The following is a 6,000-nucleotide window of genomic DNA, read 5'->3' on the forward strand; positions in this document are numbered from 1 at the left end:
GTTGAGAAGTGTTAATAGTCTGAAAGTTGAAGGTTCCATGCGTAAAAATTTTTTATTCACTACGAGTGGAGAAACGAGCTTAAGACTGAAATTCGTACCAAGCTACAACACCTTCCCTTCCCTTACTTGCTTTTCAGGGACACTGCCGGGGCTAAAATTTTTGGGGGTGACTTATAACTTAGAATGAAAATGTCCATGAAATTTAGTCAAAATTTTACGACGATCGATTGGGCAGTATTTGAGGAATTGAATCTCAAATTGAGGGCCGAAATACTGAAAAATATTACGAGCACCACTGTCAACCCAAAGCAATCGGGCAACCAGACAAGTGAAAGAAAAAGACGTCAGTCAATACGTACTCGTACGTAGGTAGACTAGGTACCTACCTAATTTCTCTGTATCGAGTCATCGATCATTATTGGAAAAAGTTTGTTTATTTCCATTATTATGAGTTTGTAGTAGAATGGGATCGCGGTTACGTTACGAAAGAGAAAAATGACGAATGTTGTATTTTACGAACACGTTAGTTTAGGTAGGTATAGGTATAATTGATTACCAAACATGTATCATTGTACTGATAACGTGAAATTCTACGAAGTCATCAAATTTAATTACTGACAATAATGAAATACTTATTTCACCGCACAATTTATACACTTGATGCGGAAAATTTGTTTACTATGGCCTATGAAACGCACGGGAGATGAGCTGCGAGCTGCGAGCTGCCAAGAGTCAAGAGTGTACCGCTGCGCTGGATGATTTCAAAATACACGTAATGTATGGTACCTAGCACTGGCAAGTGGCATTCGCGGCTGCCATCAGCATCGGTTTTAACCGCCACAGATGCCGAATAATGAATAAATATAAATAAATAAAAATGACCGATATATAAAAATCAAAGTATGTCTATTCGTCTAGATATTACTTCCCGTTAAATTAGAACTACATTCGATATTTCCGTATTACTTAGTATTTTAGATGAACGATGGAACCGGTTCATTTAATGAGGAATGGAAATTCCCTGTTTGAATTCTCTCATACAAACGCTAGCACAAGCACACAGTGGCAATCGGCTTACGTAGCGGTTAAACCAGTAAAAATGGAAATGGGCTTCTAAAGAAAGGTGCGCGGACAAGGGAACAAGACTAGTTCGAGTGTCAAGCTGTACCAGGTACGGCGGCTTCATCCAGCAACCATTGAGGTCGATTCCTCTCTCCTCTCCTGATCGCACAGCTTGTTATTCTGTTTGACGGTGTTGATGTTTGAATCATATCCATTCTCTTGGAGTCCATCCTGCGTTTGTTCGTACTATACGTAGATTTTTTTCACCAGAGTTACCTACGACGGATCTATAGGTAGGTACTATAGGTACTATTTTGTCATCCTTGCGGAATACATAAAAAGGTCCGAATTCAAAGAAAGCATTTCTATTGTGTTACGCGAGTGTAGGAAAAAAAAGTGACATAGGTACCTATATATCGAGAGAAAAGTAAAAAAGTACCATGTCTTCGACAACTTGAACCGAGAGAGCGAGTTCATAAAAACTACTATGTTTCGCATTGCCCATGCTTGCAATTTTTTCTCGATACGTGATCGACAATTATACCATGTTGATGCATCTTTAGTATAGGTATAGTGTACCCAGATACAGGTAACTCTTGGGCTATATCTATTCTCTTATACATAATCGAGCTGCTTTCTCGTACGATTGTTTTTTTTTTTTTTTTTTTTACTTCTTTTTCACCCATTGTCATAGTTATCCTACCTGTGAGTAAAGGTACCTAATTTCCAATCTGAATTCTGAATGTCAAATTGAAAAATCCATCGATCAATTTAATCGAAGACGATTCAATTATTTCAAGTGAGTGAGACAGTGAGTGAGTGAGAGAGAGAGAGAGCTCAATCCACGAATAACAAAATACTGGTCAAATTCAAATTTATATTTATGTTCGTCTACATACCTACAACATTGCAACGTGTTATTATATGTTGTATAATTTTCGCGATGATTGTGTTTCATAAATATATTGTAGTAAGTATATAGGTACGACGAATACGGGTATTGAATTATTCTCTTGCTACAAATGTACATTTTTACATTTTGTATCGTATCGTGCATTGTGAATAGTTTGTTTAGTAAATAGCAATAAAATTTTTCAAACAAAACAATAATTAAGTCAACTTACACTCGAACGAATTACGTATATACTTAAGTACTGTACATTCGTTTCAAACTATAACGCTACATCATTCAAAGTATACCTACGTATGGTAACCTTTGTACACCATGAAATTAATTCATTGGTCGTTATAATTTCGCAAATGTGTAATAATCTTATTCGAACAATTTAGGTGGCCAATTCGAAAAATAATATTATGTCATTTAATATTAAGGAGTCAAGTTGTTTGCAACTTGGATCACATGGAGATACTTGTACTTATATACCTACCTATTAGGTACCTACTTGGTATTTTTGCTTCAATTCGAATTTTCACAAATTAGTTCATGAGTGAGCAAAATTTATGGATACTTACCTAGCTTTTTGATTCATCCATAAATTTTCGAACTGATTTGATTTCGAATAATATCTATACTTATGAATGGATGGGGCTGCTAAATATTTGATTTCTACCTTCATTTGAGGAGCTCAGCAACGAGAAATTTTTTTCAAGCTGAAATTTGTTCAAAAAAATTAAGCGCTTGAAATGTTCAACGATTAGGAAACGAGAATTTTCATGGAAACAGATTTTCGTTTTTTGAGGCGAGTATCTTAAAAATTGGCGAAAATCAAACTTGCAGTAACTCTGGGGTTATCTGAGAATAGGTAGGTATAGAATTTTCACCAAAAAAACTGACGATGAGAATTTTTTAAATTCAGAAACATTGCACGAAAGCCGAAAAATCAATTATGGACGTTGAAAGAAAAAAAAAAATCAAAAAACATCCAAAAGTCAAATTTCATGAGATTAATAAGTAGGGGTAACGGCCCAGTTTTTTTTACCCTCTCTAGTTTTTTTTACCCCCCAAGAATTTTTTGAAAAATAAGCCACCAAAGTCATGAATTGATTCGAAAACCATATTAACATGTTTTGTGCGTCTTTTGGAACACAGTGCCCTTGAAAAGCTGCATTTTCCATTCAATGTTCATGGTTCAGGAGACTTTGAAAAATGTGATGTGAGTTTTGGTCGATTTTCTTAACAAAATTTTAAGAAAGTGTGTTTTGATTTTAAGGATTGGACGAGCTAATTTTAACCAAAATGAGTTAGCGAGTACATCGTTGAATTCTACACACTCTGGTCTATTAGATGAGCTAGTTATTTTTCAACAAATTTGTTTTCTAAAAATTTTTAAAGGGGGTAAAAGAATAGGGAACGATTCGAGCCCAGTTTTCTATTTTTTTTATACCGGGTAAAAAAATAGAAAATCCATATTAAATTTTTGTTCTCTAATTTTTTTACCCCCCTCAATTTTCAGAATTTTTGCTCGTTGGCGACCATTTAAAGGCGTGATATAAATCTTATTCATTTTTAGGGAAGTATTTGAATGTACTGCTCTGAACTTTTGTGAATAATATTGTCCAAAAAACACTTGCTACAGTTGATTACATCAATGTAAACAATCAACCAAATAAAATGAATAAATGAATGATGCCCCTCTAATGTAGGTTTTCTATGAAAACAAACAAACCAAAAATGGGTATCAAATTGAAGACCTTGAGTATAGCATTAACATGAAAACAGAAAGTTGGAGCAGGAACTTTCACAGCAATTTTTCACCACCTATATCCGCAAAAAATTCCCAAAAAGTAGTTTCTTGTGAAAAACAATGTGTTCATCCGGTGGTCCAGGAATTTTAGAGTCCAAAAATACGTGTATTAAATTTTTTTGTTGAAAATTTGCACAAATAATCTTTACAAATTCTCAATTTTATTCTCAATCATGTTTTCAAGCAATGAATACACTAATGATAACGGAAAGGGCACTTTTTGGCATGATTAATTAATAATTTGTTAAGAAACGTTGAATCAGTGTTGTTAACATTGAAAACACAGAAAAAATTGGGGGGTAAAAAAAATAGCGAATGGGGGTAAACGAAATAGCGAACGGGGGTAAAAAAAATTGCGAACTCGTTTTTTTGCAAAAAATATTTTTTTTTGGCGAACCTAATGAAAATAAACTTTTGGCAAACACTAAATCTTGTCAACGAATGTTTGCTGATTTCAATGCACTTTTCAGTTTTTCTCTAGCTTCATTAGGTCAAAAGAAATTTCAAGATATGTCCTTAGGGGGGTAAAAATATAGGGCCGTTACCCCTATGTTATGGTCATTTTTGAAATTTTAACGAATTTTTGAGAACTCTTTGGACCATCCCTGATGAAAAATCAAAATTTTATCAAATTGCGGTAGAAAGTTGAAATTTGATTTGTCCCAAAATTTCTCATCTTCTGAATTGACTAGTGGTGATGTCGAGCCTTTCTGGAGCTTTCGGCGGATTTTCTGGACGTTTCAAGTACAAATCTTCAAAATCCATTTATGCTGGTTCAAATCCTTCTGGAGACTCCGCCGATCAAGCTGATATTTTTTTTAAAGAAAGCGTTTCTATTTTAACGAACTCTCTGGAAAAATTTCAGTTGCTAAAATTGATTTTTCGATTTTTGTTGAATTTTTGAAAATTTTGATTTTGCTTATTTATTATATGAAAAAAAAAAATTTGATAAAATAGACATAAAAGGCCGAAATTTGGTTCGTACCCTATTTTAAATATTCCAAATTGATTAGTAATAGTTTCGGATTATTTTAAAGTCTCCAGTGAATTTTCGAATTCTCCGCAGTTTTTGAAAAAATTGCTAGAAAAATTTTTAGATTTGAGCAGACAAAAAAAGATTTCTGCAAATTAATATTGAAATATATGTACCTACCTATATCTGGAGACTAGGCAATGAGCATGAGCAGTTTTCAGTTCGACAATGAGCAAATATTCCATTTCCGAGGATGTTTTTTGCAATCATATTTCCTCATACGCAGATATAATTCATAAATAAGAGATTAGGTAGTCGGTACCTCTACCTCTACCTATACATACTCATCTATCTATACGAAGTGATGGGATGAACATCCTTGACAATATTTTTCCTAGGTACAGGTTATATACGAGATGTTTATTCATCATTAATTCAACATGTAGGTACTTTATACTTACATATGTAGCTGTACTTACCTATCTATCTATCTGTACAGGGTACGACTAAGTATTCTTACATGTTCCATATAAGAAAATGATTAATATTTACCGTATTTTATATTTCATTTCAATTTCTTTTGCTATTCTCTCGAGTATTTTCCAATTCACTATGGAAAAATGTAATTTATGTAAAGATGACGTGTGCAAACTAATTGTTCCGGGTTCGTATGTCATTCGTACACGGCACGATGCTAAAGCTATGGGATGATATACGGTTCCTACAGCAACTTATCTGGTAGATACATACGTTCATTTTGTAGTAGGTACTTACCCTATGTGTGTACGTTTTCGCCAATATTTTTATTAAAGACACGTGCTTAATTTTAAACGCTTAAATTGAGATAGTCACCATGAACGAGTAGGTAAGTATATTGCAATTATGTCTTCTAGTTTGAGTATACAGCGCTTTAGATAAATAAGTACGTACATATAGATAGGTACCTTCTTTTATTCATTCTTTTTTGGCGTTTTATAGTGATTAACGATAGTTTTACCGATTATTCTGCAATACCATGTGTACGTGCTGTATGCTTAGTAATACCTACCTAAGTACGCATGTATGTCTAGTACACCGTGACGTATTAACGTGAAATGACATCACGACATCAGTTTGGAATTATTTCCTGAAATGTTAGCTGCAGTTATTCGTTTTGCAGTCTTACCTAAACTTGTCAAAGTTGCGACACGAAACGAATGATTTTAATAATTCATAAGTCGATATGGTGGTAGATAATTATGTTTTTCGAAATGTTTTCAT

Source organism: Planococcus citri, chromosome 3, assembly GCF_950023065.1.
Source record: "Planococcus citri chromosome 3, ihPlaCitr1.1, whole genome shotgun sequence".
In the NCBI taxonomy this organism is placed as follows: domain Eukaryota; kingdom Metazoa; phylum Arthropoda; class Insecta; order Hemiptera; family Pseudococcidae; genus Planococcus; species Planococcus citri.